Here is an 18287-nt window from a genome sequence, read left to right as displayed (position 1 = left end):
TTGTCCAGAGTCTAAAGAACGCACTGCGATCAATGTCAGCAGAACACACCACACTGACACTGAATCAGAAGCTCTCCAACCTTCTCCTTGCATATCACAATGTAGCACAGTGAAATGCACCACCATTTGCATTAACAACCAACACACCCAAGGATGCGATGGGAGCAGTCCTGAAATATCACCACAGAATCCAGCACCAACATACCACACCCACAATGCTTTGCAGAACAATACAGAACACAACAAACAGAACAAACTTAGCAATGACAGCAAAACAAGCCCATTCCTCCCTCACACCCACCCATCCACTCACACACATACAATCCTCTAACCCCAGAACAGGTGTTTGGATTTAGAGACATCGAGACTTCGACTTCCTCAGCGGACTTGCGGAGATTCTCAGACTCGGGGCTCTGACCATCAAGCCTCGAGTCCTGGATTTCTGATCGACCTTCAGGCTTCAATATTCAGTATCGACTCAGGATTTGCAGATCATGATGAATAAGGCCTCAAACTGCAAACCCCAAACGTCGGACTCGCCGATGATGAGATCCCCAAAACCATGCCTTGAACTCCAGTCTTGCCAATGACAGGACACCAAACGTACTCGCTGGTCTGCCAGCCCTCGCCACTGGCCTTCAAATGTGGAGCAGAGAGTTAGACTTTGGCCTGTCCTCTCATTCCCCCACATCCCTGTCCCTAAACCATAACCTGACCCCTAACTCCCCTCTCTGTCCCAAAACCATCTCTACGAACGTAAAAAAAAACTCAAAAAAATAACTAAGTTTAAGCTGCAACCTTGGTGCCGTCTTCAGCATATTTTCCGTCCTCCTTCAGAATTCCAAAGAGGCAGTTCCTTTCACAAAGTCCTCCTCTCAAAGCAATTTCCTATTTAACTACAGGAGTTGCAACACTTCTCTGTTTACATCCTTACACCAAAAAAACACCTGACAGCAGTCGATAGACTGAAAAGGGAGGGTGTCAGGACTGGAGGTGAGGGTTGGGCCGATTCCACTCGCTCTTCTGCGGTTCACTCCTCTCTCTGCAGCACTGAGGTTGTGGGATTGCTCCACACTTCATGTCTGCAAGCTTCACGGTAATTTGCCCCGCTACATGATGAAATGGGACCGAGGCTATGGGCTTACTCTGATTGCTCCGGGTCTGTGGACTCAATTTCGTTCAGAATGCTGTTGCTTGCTTCTATTGTTTGCATGATTTATGTTTTTTTTCCCTCTTTCTCTGCACATTGGGTGTTGGTCTTTTTTTCATTGGAGTTACATAGAAACATAGAAAGCCTACAGCACAATACTGGCCCTTCAGCTCACAAAGTTGTGCCAAACATGTCCCTACCTTAGAAATTATTAGGCTTACCCATAGCCTTCTATTTTTCTAAGCTCCATGTACCTATCTAAAAGTCTCTCAAAAGACCCTATCATATCCGAGTTCTTTTGGGTTTCTTGCTTTGTGGCTGCCTGTAAGGAAACAAACCTCAAGGCTGTATCATTTATACATACTTTGATAATAAATATACTTTGAATCCATTGAATTCCTGAACCTGCTACAGTGGGATTTCAGGCTTCTGTACCTTCTGCCTAATGAAACAATCTATATGAATAATAAATTGGTTTATCATTGTCACATATACTAAGGTATAGTGAAAAACTTCTCTATGTCATATAGATCAATTCATTAAAGCAGTGCATGGAGCTAATACAAAGGTTCATTTATTATCAAAGTATACAACTCTGAAATTCTTCTTCTCCAGACAGCATGGTAAAATAATAACAGATTGCAGAATGAAGTGCAGACAGACGATAAGGTGGAAAGCCAGAATGAGGTAGATTGTGAGGTCAAGAGCCCATCCTACTTCATCGGTAGTCTTGTAACAGCAGGATAGAAGCTGTCCTCGAGTCCGCTGGATGACTAAGTTTTTCACTGTACCTTGGTACATATGACAATAATAAACCAATTCCAGTTCCAACAAAACTACATTATTGAAAATCATAAACATTAGAGATTCTGCGGATGCTGGAAATCCAGAGTAACACTCAAAATGCTCCAGCCACTCATCATGTCAGTTAGCATCTATGGAGGGGAATAAAGAGTTGATGTTTTCAAAGATGCTACCTGACCTGCTGATATCCCCCAGCATTTTCTGTGTGTTAAATTCAAAGATCTCTTTGAGCACCTTTCCTGCCAATTGTACAAAACAGACTTGAAAACACATCGACAAACAATTTTCAAAACGGAGCGATATTCAATTAGTGTCTTTCACACCTGCAGGCCAAACCATTTCCCTTGCTGGTGCCCCTGTGTAAAGCAATGTGCCTGTGTGAAAGTGATCCTACCTTCCTTAGAGTTAATCCCACTCTTTATTGCATTGTTAAACCCCAGTGAGAAAGTGGCTCACAATGGTTCCTTTCACCCTCTTGAGCTCCCTGCTGTTCCTCTCAGTCAGGGCACCAAGCAGTAGTTGAAATTTTTAACTTTCTTAATTGGCCAGGTTTTTGACTTCAGTAATAGTGCGACCTTACATAGGAAGAGAGGACGGTATGTAAATCCCCTCCTCTGCAATAGACAGCCTGCTCCAGCGACCAAATTTCCTTGCAAGCATTGTACTGACACAAATTGGCTGTTGCTGAATCGTGTTAATTTGCTTACGGTATTGGATGTGACAGACAATGACCTGCGCTGAGGGCACTGATCTACAGTGCTGCAGTAATACACTGGGGGGAGCTAGGCTGTGAAGTCGTTGTCCCCAACCATCTGACCTTTGCTGGGATTCAGGTTGATGCTGCCTGGCCTGCTGCGTTCCACCAGCATTTTGTGTGTGTTGCTTATTATCACTAGCATATGTTGTGATACTTGTTGTTTTGTGGCTTCAGTGTATTAGAATATATAAATTATAACAACAAATATATAAAGAAAGATAAACAAGTAGTGCCAAGAGAGAACAAATATAGTGAGGTAGTGTTCATGGGTTCAGAAATCTGATAGTGGAAGGGAAGAAGTGTTGAGTGTGTGTCTTCACGCTGCTGTGCCTCCTCCCTGATGGTAGTAATGAGAAGAGGGCATGTCCCGGGCGGTGAGGGTTCTTCATGATGCATCACACTTTGAAGATGTCCTTAATGGTGGGGAGGTTAGTGTCCAAGATGGAGCTGGCTGAGTTTACAATCCTGCTCAACTTTTTTCCGATCCTGTGCAGCTGCCCCCTCCATGCCAGATGATGATGCAAACAGTTAGAATCTGTATCTGTAAAATTTGCTAGAGTCGTTCATGACCCTTACAAGCGCAGCTCCCAAAAAATTTTGCTCTTTGAGCACAGTTGTGGGCAGTGATTACGGGGCACCTTGGAAGGACAGAAATGTTCTTCACAGTTAATAACGTTGTTGAAGCTGAGCTTCACATTGAAAATGCACAGGTATTCAACACTGCTGGAGGCTGACATACAATGAATAGTCTGTTGACAGGGATTGACTTTGTCACCTATCACACACACATCAATCTGTGAGTAACATAGATGCTCCATACAGTGAAGGAGTGCATAAACTGGAGGGTTCCTTCAAGTTACAGCCTTCTGAATAGAGAACGACAAGTCTAACAGTGATATATTGGTCCAGATCCCACATGGAAGGACGGGTCCAAAAGACTACCCCAATGGATCCAGGGTGAGTTGACAATTTTGGATCCAAAGTTGGTTTGCTGATAGGAGGGACAGGGTGGTGGTGAAGGGTTTTTTTTTTGTAACTGGAAGCCTAGGAGCAGTGGTGTGTACCAGAGACTGGTGCTGGGGCCCTTGCTCTTTGTAATATACATCAACTATTTGGATATAATGTGAGAGTTATGAGAAGTAAGCTTGCAAATAACTTGAGCATCACTGAAATTCAAAGTAAAATTTATTCTCAGAGTACATACATGCCACCACATACAATTCTGAGATTCTTCTTCTGTGGACATACTTAGCAAATCTATAGAATAGTGACTGTAAACAATGGACAACAAACCGGGCAAATGCAGATAAAATAAATAGCAACAATGAGCATGAAATAAAAAGATAAAAGAGTCCTTAAATGAGTGTAGTTATCCCCTTTTTTTCAAGAGCCTGTTGGTTGAGGGATAGTAACTGTTCTTGAACCTGGTAGTGCGAGTCCTGGGGCACTTGAACCTTCTGCCTGATGGCAGCAGCGAGAGAAGAGCATGGCCTGGGTGGTGAGTATCTTTGATGATGGATTCTGCTTTTCTATGACAGCATTTCATGTAGATGTGCTCAATGGTCAGGAGGGTTTTACCTGTGATGTTCTGCGCTGAATCCACTACCTTTTGTAGGATTTTCCACTCAAATGCATTGGTGTTCCCATTCCAGGTCATAATGCAGCCAGTCAGCACACTTGCCACCACACATCTATAGAAGTTTGTCCAGATTTTTGATGACATGCCGAATCTCGGCAGACTCTTGAGGAAGTAGAGGTGCTGTTGTGCTTGCTTCGCAATTATATTTATATGGTGGGTCCAGGACAGGTCCTTTGAGATAGTGACACCCAGGTCTTGGAGTTTACTGATCAATTTTGAAGGGATGAAGGTGTTAAATGCTGAGCTGTTATCAATAAAGAGCATCCTGATGTATGCATATTTGTTTCCCAGATGTTCCAAGATAATGTGAAGAGCCAATGAGGTAACAGCTGCTGTAGACCTGTTGTTTCGGTTGGTGGATTGGAGTGGATCCAAGCTGCAAAAAAGGAAATGATGTACTTCAACACCAGCCTCTCAAAACACTTCATCACCGTGGATGTAAGTGCCTCTGGGTGACTGTCATTTAGACAGGGTACCACACCCTTCTTGGGCACTGGTATGATCGAAGCCTGCTTGAAGCAGGTGAGTACTACACAGTGCCGGAGAGAGAGGTTGAAGATATCCATGAATACACCAGCTAGTTGTTCAGCACTCGGCCAGGTGCTCCATCCAGACCGGATGCTTTCCTCGGATTCGCTCTCTTGAAGGCAGCCCACATGTCATCTTCAGATACTGAGACCAAAGGATCGTCGGGAGACATAGGAGTGCGCAAAGATCACTCATGTCATTGTGAGGATGAGCAGATGGTAGGTAAGATATGGCATATCAATTAGTTGATATGATGGATGGAGCAGAGCAGATGGAGTCCTGATAAACACAAGCCGTGATAGACTTTGGGAGGACTAATACGGGTAGCGCATATAGCTTGAATTGCTGTTACCTATGGAGTATTGATGATCAGTGGGACCTCAGTGCACAAGTCCAAGGATTCCTGAATGTGACACCAGAAGTGCATAAGTTGGTAAAGAAGGCACACGGGACACTTGCCTTTATTAGTGAGGTCAGAGAGTCTAAGAGCGGGGAAGTTATGGTACAGCTTTAGAAGACATTAATCAGATCTCAGCTGGAGGACTGTGTAGAGTTCTAGTCAGCACACTGTAGGAAAGCTGTAATCAAAATGGAGAGGGGGAAAAGGAGATTTCCCAGAATGCTGCTTGGGATGGAGTATTTCCATTATGAGGTGAGACAGGACAGGCCAAGTTCAATTTTCCTGAAGTTGAGGAGGCTGGGGGGGGGGGGGGCTGGTAGAGGTGTACAACTTTGAGAGGCATTGATAGGGTAGATAGTAAGAAACATTTCCCCTTGACAAAAGTTTCCAAGATCAGAGGCACTAGTGAGGAGTAGAAGATTTAGAAGAGGTCCAAGGAGAATTTTTCCAAAAAGGAGGTGGTTGTGATCTGGAATACACTGCCTGAGAGCGTGGTGGAGGCATGGGCTCTCGCTACAATTGAGAAATACCTCGATGAGCACCTGAATTGCCAAGAAAGTCTATGGACTCACAGCTGGTAAATGGGATCAGTGTGGATGGGTACTTGGTGGTCAGCACTGACACAATGGGCTGAATGGCCTGCTCCTGTCCTGTGTGACATTTTGCAAGGGTTAGGAGAACCATTCAGTGACAATATAGGAGTTTTCCCAGTCGTTGCAACTTTGTGTTCTCTAGGATAGATTTGTATGTGACTTAAATGGCAAACAGATTCAGTTTAATTTACTGGGCGTGCAAAGTCTTGGTGATTGCATTAGTTTGCAAATTCCATCCCCCGCTGGGCACAAGTATGGCTGCACTGATCATCAGCAGGCTATTTGTCAGTGAGAGCTCTGTTCCTGAACCAAGATCTACTCTGCATGAATGACAGCAGCATGGCATCTTGCTACAAGCCACTCACTGCATGCCCGTTCCTGTAAAGAGGCAAAATGTTCAAAGGGACGGACAGCAGTGACGTGTAAACCTAAACCCTGAACAGTGCCAGCCACAGAGAGGGCGCTATTCAACAGAGAGCAAGTCAGCACAACACTGAGGCCAACTTAGCTGGAGCAGAACTAGACTTGGAAAAGTAGCTGCATCACGAAAGGAAGTGGTAGGAACAATTAGATACAAAATCAACACAGCAGTCAGTGGAAGCAAACAGAACAATCCTTTGCTCTATCAACTGTGGGAACTGACAATTTCTGCAGGAAACTCAGCCACTTATCTTTGAGAGAAAGTACTTTTAATTTCAGGAAAGATACATCAGTCAAGTCCTGTAGGTACCAGGGCAAATTGTGTGTTATTATCACCAATGGACAGACCACTAATTGGACATCACCTGTTGAGCAATGGCTAAAGATCAGCTGGGGAGAGAATGAGCTGCTGAAGGAACTCAACTGTTCAGACAGCACCTGAGGAGGAAAATAGTCGGTTGATGTTTCAGATTGAGATCCTTCAATTGGACTGAAAGAGTAGTGGCGAGATAGTCAATATAAAGAGATGAGGGGAAGTGATGGGGCAAGAGCTGGCAGGTGACAGGACCCAAAAGAATTGTTCCAGATTCCAGCACCTGCAGTCTGTTGCGCCATGAACTGGAGAAATATTTAGTGTTCATCTAGACACTACAAAATAATGGCTGGAGAGCATGGAACTCACAACCATGTTTCCCAGAATGATTTCCAGGAGTGTTACCAAATAATGTTTGACAATGAAGATATAACAGGGCAAACAATCCAAAGCGTTGTCATTAGTTTTAAAGGAATAGAGTCTAGTGCCTTAGCATATCAAGGTATGGTCACTAATGGTGGGGAATGAGAGATTATACAAGAGCCCAGAACTACACTCAACGGCCACTTTGTTAGGTACCTTCTGCTGTCGTAGCCCATCCACTTCAAAGTTCGACATGTGCATTCAGAGATGCTCTTCTGCACACCTCTGTTGTCACACATGGTTATTTGAGTTACTGTCACCTTCCTGTCAGCTTGAACCAGTCTGGCCATTCTCCTCTGACCTCTCTCATTAACAAGGCGTTTTCACCCACAGAACTGCCACTCACTGGATGTTGTTTTTGTCATTTCTTGCACCATTCTCTGGAGACTGTTGTGTGTGAAAATCCCAGGAGATCAGCAGTTTCTGAGATACTCAAACCGCCTCATCTGACACCAACAATCATTCCACGGTCAAAGTCACTTAGATCACATTTCATCCCCATTCTGATGTTTGGTCTGAAGAACAACTGAACCCCTTGACCACATCTGCATGCTTTTATGTTTTGAGTTGCTGCAATGACTGGCTGATTAGATGTTCGCATTAACAAGCTGGTGTATTTAATAAAATGGTCTCAGATGACATTCAAGGAGGCCATTCAGCCCACTGAGTCTATGCCACCTCAGGGCAATCCCATCTGCCACTAACTTTCCCTGTAACCTATTCTCCCCACGTTCACATCAACATGCAAACCCCCAAAACTCTGCTCACACTGGGGAGGGGGCAATTTACAGTGGCCAACCCCTCTGACAAGCATGTCTTTAGGATGTGGGAGGAAAGCAGAGAACCAAGGCGAAACCCACCTGGTCAAGAAGAACATGAGAACCCCACACAGGCAGCACCCAAGGTCAGGTTCAAACCCAGGTCTCTGCTGGGAGATATCATGGATTTCAGAGGGTTGTGAAACTGGTAGAGTTTGGGGAGATAGGAAATGTGTGCAGTTGGATATTAGGAAGAGTTAGGTGATCCAGATTACTGTGTCTGCCTGACTGAATGTGAGTTGTACAACTGGCAAAATCCTGTGTGAATTGCTATCAAGCTCAAACAGATGAGTTGCTCCTAGTTCCAACCCTGACAGCAATCCCACACCTCATGTAGAAATATCAAGTGACACGATGCAACACTCACAAATCATGAAAAAATATCCATCATTCTACATAATCAGCAAACAATTCACTTCCCCAACAAACACGATGCAACACTGTTTTGCTCTTTACTTGAGCCTGTCCTTTTAAATCATTCTCCATCCAGAAACATCAATAAGGTTTATATGGCCCATTATCATTCAGTGCAATGGTTCTATCTTAACAATTTTTGGTTACGACTAGACTGAACTCCTGCCTCAACAATGACCTGGACCCTTTGCAATTTGCATATCGCCACAATAGATCAATGGCAGATGCAATCTCAGTGGCTCTCCACACGGCTTTAGACCACCTGGACAACACAAACACCAAGGTCAGGATGTTGTTCATCGACTATAGCTCAGCATTTAATACCATCGTTCCCACAATCCTGATTGATAAGTTGCAGAACCTGGGCTTGTGCATTCAGAGATCCTCTTCTGCACACCACTGTTGTGACACAGGGTATTTGAGTTACTGTTGCCTTCCTGTCAGCTTGAACCAGTCTGGCCATTCTCCTCTGATCTCTCACATTAACAAGGCATTTTCACCCACAGAACTGCCGCTCACTGGATGTTTTGGATCCTCGACTTCCTAACCGGAAGACCACAGTCTGTGCAGATTGGTGATAACATCTCCTCCTCGCTGACGATCAACATTGGTGCACCTCAGGGGTGTGTGCTTAGCCCACTGCTCTACTCTCTCTATACCCATGACTGTGTGACTAGGCATAGTTCAAATACCATCTATAAATTTGCTGACGACACAACCATTGTTGGTAGAATCTCAGGTGGTGACGAGAGGGCGTACAGGAGTAAGATATGCCAACTAGTGGAGTGGTGCTGCAGCAACAACCTGGCACTCAATGTCAGTAAGATGGAAGAGCTGATTGTGGATTTCAGGAAGGGTAAGACGAAGGAACACATACCAATCCTCATAGAGGGATCAGAAGTGGAGAGAGTGAGCAGTTTCAAGTTCCTGGGTGTCAAGATCTCTGAGGATCTAACCTGGTCCCAACATATCGATGTAGTTATAAAGAAGGCAAGACAGTGGCTATACTTTATTAGGAGTTTGAAGAGATTTGGCATGTCAACAAATACACTCAAAAACTTCTATTGTTTACCATGGAGAGCATTCTGACAGGCTGCATCACTGTCTGGTATGGGGGGGCTACTGCACAGAACCGAAAGAAGCTGCAGAAGGTTGTAAATCTAGTCAGCTCCATCTTGGGTACTAGTCTACAAAGTATCCAGGACATCTTCAGGGAGCGGTGTCTCAGAAAGGCAGTGTCTATTATTAAGGACCTCCAGCATCCAGGGCATGCCCTTTTCTCACTGTTACAATCGGGTAGGAGATATAGAAACCTGAAGGCACACACTCAGCGATTCAGGAACAGCTTCTTCCCCTCTGCCATCCGATTCCTAAATGGACATTGAAGCTTTGGACACTACCTCACTATTTTTAATATACAGTGTTTCTGTTTTTGCACATTCTTTTAAATCTTTCAATATACGTAATTGATTTACTTATTTTTTTACTTTTTTTTTTCTCTGTTGGATTATGTATTGCATTGAACTGTTGCTGCTAAGTTAACAAATTTCACGTCACATGCCGGTGATAATAAACCTGATTCTGATCTTCTGATTTTTCAATGTGCACATCTGGTGATATTGATCTCTTGTATCTCTGGGGTGGAATCCATACCTGTCTGAGGTAGAGATGATTGACTAAGGTTAAGGAAATTCAGCATGTCCCCTTTGGCCATCATCGATGCACCATGGAAAGCATCCAATCCAGATGCATTGCAGCTTGGTACGGCAACTGCTCTGCCCAAGACTGTAAGTAACTGCAGAGAGCTGTAAACACAGCACAGTCCATCACAGAAACCAGCCTCCCCCCACGGACTCTGTGGGAAAGCAGCAAACATAACCAAAGATCCCACTCATCCCGGGCATTCTCTCTTCTCCCACCTCCCATCAGCCAGAAAATACAAAAGTCTGAAAGTACATACCACCAGGCTCAGGGAGAGCTTCTATCCCACTGTTATAAGACTATCGAGTGGGCCTTCCATATAGTAAAATATGGACTCTTAGCCTCACAGTCGACATTGTTTTGACATTGTACCTTATTGTCTGCCTGCACTGCACTTCCTCTGTGACTACAATATTTTATTTTACAATCCTGTTTTTCTTTAGCATTACCTCAATGGATTTACGTAGGCAATGATCTGTCTGGATGACATGCAAAACAAATGCTTCTCACTGCATCTCAGTATATGTGACCATAATAAGCCAATTCCAAATCCAGTATCAAGAAGGATTTTTCCAATATGGCTGTCTGCATTGCTGCTCCCTGACCACCACTGTGTGTGCAGGGAAAAAAAAATGTAGGCACCATGCCCATTTTCCCGAGGTTAAGGTGGGCACCATGGGGTGGGCATTGGATTATGCCTGAAAACATGCTAGAACGAAGATTCACAGGAAAATCTGTCACATTAATGATGGTGCCCCACACCCATGAGGCCACAAGGACCGAGTGGGTGTGTGACTGCCACCAGTCAAGGCTGGTTAGCTCGGCCTAAACACACGTGGACCTCACAAAGGCGAGGCGCTCACTGCCTTCAAATGAGAGTGAGAGCTTTTTCAAAAGCAAAATACTGCCCATTCTCCCTGCAACTGCATGAGATACCCCCAGTTTCATCCCACATCCCAAAGACAGGGTTATTTACCGCTGTACGTTGTCCTGGAGTGTGTGGGCGAGGGGTAGTGGACGGGAATGTGGGAGAATAAAATAGGATTAGTGTAGGGTTGATGCAAATGCGTCAACAAACTCGGTGAGCTGAAGTTCCTGTTCCTGTGTTCTATGACTCTATGATTCTAAGGTTTAAGGTGCAGCCTTGGATTCCCAGTGTTTGCTGAGTGACCCAGTCTCAGTGATCATTATTCACTCTCCATGGGTAACAGAGAAGGGCAAAACAAGCAGGTCCCCTTCCTGCTCTGCAGGTCCCCAAGAGGAGGGAGAGACAGAGAAGAAACATCCACAACTTACACAAAATGATTGATTTTGCACCGTGGCCTGTTTCTTTAACATTGGTCCCTTAAGACAGGGATCAGTTGTTGCTTCTGCTGATCTGACCTGGGGGTGTCACATACAGTGATTCAGGAGGCTGGCACTGAAATGGTAATGTCACAGGGAACAAGTTACTGCTGTAAACATAAATTACAAGAGCAATAACATGTCAGGCTCAGACACAAAGAGCCAAGCGTGAAAAGGAGAGATGCGAATCTATCCCACTACGGGTTACAGCCGGTGAGGTATCTTGATGATCAGTTGCCACTGTAATGTCAGAAGCAAGGGATATAATGTGTGCACAGCAAGATCCCACAAGCAGCAACGTAAGAACAACCAGATCATCTGGTTTTGTAATGTTGAACGTGGGGTAAATGTTGGGTTGTACACTGGGGAGAGCTTAGAATTGTACGGGGAGATCTCGCACCTCCATCTGGGGGCCTCTAACACAGAGAACATTGAATAGTATGGCACAGGAACAGGCCATTTGGCCCAACATTTTGTGCGGTCTAATTTAACTAATTCCTTCTGCCTGCACTTTGGCCCATATCCCCCCTATTTGTGGGCCTGTCTAAGAGTCTCTTGAATGCCTCTATGATATTTGTCTCCACCACCACCCTGGCAGTGCATTCCAGGCACCCACCCCTCTGTGTAAAAAAACTTGCCCTACACATCTCCTTTGAACTTACCACCACACACGCTAAATGCAAGTCTTTTAGTATTAGATATTTTGACCATGGGATAAAGATACCGACTGTCTACCCTACCTATGCTTTTCTTGTAAACTTCTATCAGATCTCCTCTCAGCCTCTGATGCTTCAGAAAAAAACAACCAAGTTTGTCCAACCTCTCCTAATAGCTCATACCCTCTAATCTAGGCAGCATCCTGATGAACCTCTTCTGCATCCTCTCCAAAGTCTCTACAGCCTTCTTACAATGCGGCAACCAGAATTGAATGCAAGATTCCAGATGCAGCCTGACCAGAGTTCCAACATAATTTCCTGACTCTTGAACTAAGTGCCTCAACTAATAAATGCAAGCATTTCATATACCTTCGTTACCAGCCTATCAACCTGTGTAGCCACTTTCAGGGAGCCATGGACTTGGATCCCAAGATCCCTCTGCACATCAACACTGATAAGGGCCCTGCTGCTAACTGTGTATTATCCCTTTACATCTGATCTTTCAAAGTGCAGCACCTCCCACTTGTCCAGGTTAGACTCCATCCGCTATTTCTCGCTCCCACTCCCCACTCATATCTGCAACTGATCAATGACCTGCCGTATTCTTTGGTAACCATTTGCACCAACCGCAATGCCACCAATCGTTGTATCATCTGTCCAAAGCACAGCACTGGAGAGCCAGTGAGAGCCACAGTTTGCTGCCTCAGTACCACTGAGATGCAAATCTCCAACAGGGCACTGGGTTATTCGGGCTGGGGGTGGGAGGGGTGGTACAGATTCCTTCCCTGGACTGGGCCCTGTTAGCTGGGTCCACATCTTGCCCCAACCAACTGGTGCAATCCCATGTTGAATAGATTTCCACCTGGGCTAGGCCGTGTAGGACTGCTGATCGTCCATTAGTTGAAGCCATTGAAGGACACAGTGGCACAGGAAGTAGAGAGCCAGAGTAATCCCAACCTCCAGTGCTGTCCATGTGAGGTCTGCACATTCTCCAAATGACTCTGGATGGGTCTCCTCCCACATCCCAAAGACGTGTTGGTCAGCGGGTTAATGGGCTGCTGTAAATGAGCCCAAGTGCTCAGGTAAAGTAGTGCAGAACAGGACTGGTCTGAGTTGCCATAGATGTGGTGGACCACATATTGTATGCCATAGGAAAATATGGAGCTTCTCCAGCTGCACTGCTGCACAATGGGATTTTGGTGAAGTTGTACCTGCTTCTTCAGAGCTGCTATACCTGTGTTCATATGACTGGGAGCACATTTAAGGGAAATGGCCGGAATTTTCAAGGGAACCAATGGCACTGCCCGCAACCTCCCCCATAAAGTGACAGTCTGAGGAACTCTGAGGGAAGAGTGGATCCATTTTATTCTTGGAGTTTTACTTTTGTTCATTGCTTCACTGTTACTCTTTCTAGAGGTATGGAAGCCATAGGTAGGTTTGTTTACCACCATTAGGAGTTCTCTCTGATATGCTCCCAATTAAAGCTAGGAATTTAGGGGTACAGGCACATAGTTCACTGAAAGTGATGACATAGTAGACAGGGTGGTGAAGAAGGAAGTCTTGCACCACAACTAGAGGGCATAGGTTGAAGTTCAGGGGTAAGAGGTTCGGAGGAGATCTGAGGATGCTTTGTCCCCAAAAGGGTGATCTGGGGCACACTGTCTGAGGGGGATAAATAAACTAATTAGCAGAAAACTGCTTTCAGTGAAGGTAAATCTGAAGCTGCCTGCTTGTCACAAAAGCCAAATGTTGCCAGTGTGCTTAGAGAAAGGAAGTATCCCTGCCCTAGACTGCTCTGACCATTAGTGATTGCAGTCCCACTACCCCTGAAATGGGTTACTCACCTGTACCAGAGCCATCACAAGTCATCTCAAGAACCAACTAGCAGCATGGAGTCATTCAGCACAGTACAGGTGAGTAACCCATTTTTCTGCTAATCAGTTTATTTGAAGACAATGACCATCACCGACAAGAGAGAGTCTTGTCAGCTACTTTTGCCATTCACTAGAATTACCATCACCATCAACATCCGAGGGCTGGCTTTTGACAAGACCAATTGGTGGGACACACAAATACCACTGCTACAAGAGCAGTTTCAGGCAATAACTCACCTCCTGACACTCCAATAATATCAACAAGGCACAAGACCGGAGTGTGTTAGAACACTCTCCACTTGTCTGAATGAGTACAGCTCCAGCAACTCAAGAAGATCAGTACCATGCAAGACAAGGCAGCCCACTTGATCAGTACCCTAAACATTCACTCCCTCCACAACAGTGGCTGCCGAGTGCACTGTCTACAAAACACACTGCAGTCACTCACCCAGGCTGTTCTGACAGCACCTCCCAAACTCGCCACCCCCTACCACCAAAAAGGACAAGGTGGCTAGTGTAGGTGACTACCACCACCTACAGGTTCCCCTCCCAGACAATCACCAGCCTGACTTGGAAATATATCATCATTCCTCCATCGTCACTAGATCTAAACCCTGGAACTCCCTCCCCAACAGCTCTGTGGCGGAATCATCACCAAAAGGGCTGCAGCAGTTCAAGAGGGCAGCTCACCCCCACATTCCCAAGGGTAATTAGGGATAGGCAATAAATGCTGAGATGGCCAGATCCAAAAAACTGAACAAATAAACCTGAATTGAAATACTCAGGTTTCCATGGTGGAATTTGAACTTGTTTTCTTTGGATTATTAGCTCAGACCTCTGAGGTCCTGGTCCACTAACACTAGAAATCCAGAGTGCCAAGGATACAGGGCAAGACTATAAGCAAGTCAAAGAGATGGGTTTCAATTAATAGCCCAGGTGACTGGGGAGGGACGAGGAGTAGTACCCTTGTGCTACTCGGTGTAGGGCAGAGCTGGTGACATAACCAGCCAGGAGGGCGAAGACTCTGCCATCCATATTGGCTGCCATTATTGGAGGGGGGGGCTGGAAGCGGTGGTGAGACAGCCCCTAAGGGCAACTATGAACAAGGAGATCTGACAGGAGAAGGAGCCAGTAAAGACCAGTCCACCGTCTCAGACACATGGATTAAATTCTGACCATTCCCACGCCACCACCCTGAGGACATTTCATGGAAAGCATGAATTCCAGTGGGACTGGAGCAGATACTTATATTCTGTGCCCTTGCAATACTGAGCACGCAGGCAAATAAACAAAACTCTCAGGTTCACAGAGTGTAGAACAGTAGGCAACATCTCCCTCAGGAAACATATTGCGGCCTCACAAAATATAATAGAAAAATAAATGGTAGCAGAATAATAGTGAGTGTTTATATATGGCTAATTTTATCCATTCGACAGATCATGAAGTGTAGTGCTTCTTAAATAGACATCACTAAATTATAATCAGATTAAAAATAATCATGTTAGGGCAATTCGACATGTACAGTTATAGGGACCTCTCTAGAATACCTTTCACTTTAAAGGATTAATCTAAAAAAAATCGTAGTGAAGAAAGATGTGCATTTACACAGACAGCGCCTGTCACGGAATCTGAAGGCCTATCATGCGGTGGTCACTGTTATAGTCACGAAAACAGGCAGTTTGGCTCACCATGCCCGTTCTGCCCACTAAATACTCACAAAACCTAATTCCATTCACCAGCACTCAAGTACTCGTCCAGACGGTTCCTCGATGCTGTGAGAGTCTCTATCTCCACCACCCCCTCAGGCAGTGTGCCCCAGATCGCCCTTTGGGAGCAAAGCATCCTCAGATCGCCTCCGAACCTCTGACCCCTGAACTTCAACCTATGCCCTCTGGTTGTAGTGCAAGACTTCCTTCAGTCATTTGGAGCACATCTTAATCTCAGAAACGCAATGGATTTAGTGATGAATAATCCCTGGGACAGGACACAACGGGACTTTCCCTCCCCATCCATGGGATCTTCCGGTGCACGCAGGTACGAAAACAAACAGGGCTTGGGCCCAACATCCGAGACCCTCACAGTGCAACGTTCTCACAGCATCAGCCCAGGTTCCCCATTTAACACTCTGGAGCTGGGCCAACCTTCTGCCCCAAAAGCAGAAGAGCCACCCCAATATCGGAGCCTAGAACAAGAGCGGGAGCTGACACTACACCCCGCCGCTTCTGTAGTCCGAATCTTGGTGGCAGGGCAACGTTACCTGCAACCCATTCAGTTTGGTTGTCACAAGTGCAGTCCTGGGCCATTTGTCTGCACTTCCATTTCGGCCCCTCGCACCGGGCAGCACCCAGTTCCAACCTCTGGCCAAAACCAGCCTCCATCAACACTGATCTGAAATATTCCCAGCCCCGTTGATCCCCCGGTCAGGTTCTCTCCGGAAATTTCAGATGGAATTAGTACAGCTCTTCCTCATCCGGTGACACCAAGTCGGAAGTAAACCATGATCCGGATGAATGGCGGAACATACTCGAGGGGATGAATGGCCTGCCCCGTTTCTATTTATGTCCAATCAAACGCATTTTCCTAATGGGGAGATTGCTCAAACTCCAGTTCTTAGTTTGATTCTGGGAACTATCAATGCACCCCTCCTCTTCCCAACTTGGATCAGGGAGCTCCCAAAGTAATCGGGAAGCGATGAAACCTTAGGGCTCAAAAGAAGTTTTATTCAAATTAAATCGTAATCCCCTGAATGACTACCATTATATCCCATTAGTTGCAATCACCCCATTTACTTGGACCGCTGGTTTAAAGTTGCTCGACAACTGACAATATGAACCAGACGTTACTCCTTCCGATAAAGATGGAGTGGCGACCAACTGCCCCTTGCTGTTGGGGATATTCGCGTCCAAGCACAAACTGGCATAAAAGAGGCGCAACAAGGAAGCGCGGTGAAGCAACGGGGTTGGATTTCGTTCGCCGTCAGCAACTTGGAAAAGTTCCGAGGATCTTCTACAAGACTGATCTAATGACTGGCGAGAGCTGAAGGGGGGATACCAGGCGCAAAAATCCATTCAAAAAAAACTTAGCGCCAAATCCATCCACAAACAACTAAAAGAAACACCAATTAAAAATACAATGCAACAGTATCACGAATTAAACCCCACCAAAACAATCGCAGAACCTTTATGGGAGGAGCACCTCACCGGTCTCCGTGGTCCCAGTCTGTAATGAAAACATTTCTCAAATCCGAGTTTTGTTTAGAAATATCAGCACTTACACAAAAGAACTTTAAGGAAAAAATTGTTGCTAATTGTAATCTAATCTTTTCTGCAACCCTTTCGTTCGTTTAAATCTATTGCTTTCTTTATCACCTGTAATTCTCTTCAAACTAAACCACTTCCTGTCTTATGCTATCATTTATATTTTCGCCCCGTTAAACCAACAGCTATAAATGAGGGGGGCACAATTTAGTGTCTGGGTGGACATTGAAATGAAAAAAAAATCAAGTATAACAATAGCAAAAAAAAAGTAGTAAAGATAACGGTGTGGCTTTTTTTTAGTGAGTTGATTTTCTCGACATTGTAAAAATAACTTCGGGGCGAATGCATAGAACTTCAGAGAGATTCACACTGTTGCATAATTATTTATGAGTTTCCATTAAATAAGTTCAGGAATGTACTTCAAAGACTAATAACAATTGCATTCGGCCTGTAACCTCAGTTTACGGCAAGAGTTTATTTTTGCAATCAGAAAACAGCGAAATAACAATAATAGAAATCTCTGAAATACCTTGTAAAACTCCTAGGAGAATAAAATGAGGAATAGGTCGGTAGTAGTAATCTGATCTGAAAGACTGAAGTCTCTCTCGAATATGACCCAGAGAGTCATGAAGCGGAACGCGTCAAAAAATTCTTAATGACAGCACAAGAGACCACTCAAGATAATTTTTAAAAATCAAATTTCAGTTTTTTTCCTCTTCGATAACATCCAGCATTTGAAAATAAAAGTTGCCTCTCCCAGAGTCAGGCACGTTAAGGGTTCTCAGCGATCATTAAACCCTTATGTTATAAATATTCCTTCTCTTCGACCACCCTGGTGTCGGAAGTTAAAGAGCTTGCATTTTCTTATGTATCCTTTCAGACTTTTTCAGCTCCTTTTTAAATCATTCTGCTAGTTACCTCTTTGCTCGTTCTTCGCGTATTCCGATTAAGAACAAAATAAAGTATCAGAAAGTTTTGAAATTGTTTTGAAGTAATTTGGGTTTCTGATTGAAGTCGAAACTCCATCTGTGGTCTCATCCCTATGGCTGTGATACAGAGCCCGAGAGAGTCTCAGTTCTTCACATGCCCAGGGACACTGCCAAATCCTGGACTGGATCAACCGGCAGGAATCGTCAGAATTACTAATCGTTGCTCGGCGAGTTTCTGTGTGTGTGTGTATTCCTTACGTACGGTGA

General features: G+C 44.9%; 1 protein-coding gene across 1 annotated transcript in view; it reads right to left on the bottom strand.

The window, feature by feature from the left end:
* gli1 (GLI family zinc finger 1) overlaps positions 1–18049 on the bottom strand; it is a 298522-nt gene extending 280473 nt beyond the window's left edge. The window contains exon 1 of the mRNA XM_073071122.1: positions 17621–18049. The gene's annotated coding sequence lies outside the window, so the exon portion shown is untranslated. The remainder of the gene's footprint in view (positions 1–17620) is intronic.
* Between the last annotated feature and the right edge of the window lie 238 nt (positions 18050–18287).

This window comes from Hemitrygon akajei, chromosome 18, assembly GCF_048418815.1.
Source record: "Hemitrygon akajei chromosome 18, sHemAka1.3, whole genome shotgun sequence".
NCBI lineage: Eukaryota > Metazoa > Chordata > Chondrichthyes > Myliobatiformes > Dasyatidae > Hemitrygon > Hemitrygon akajei.
The sequence above is the reverse complement of the archived record's forward strand: the minus strand, read 5'-3'. Positions and strand labels throughout refer to the sequence as shown.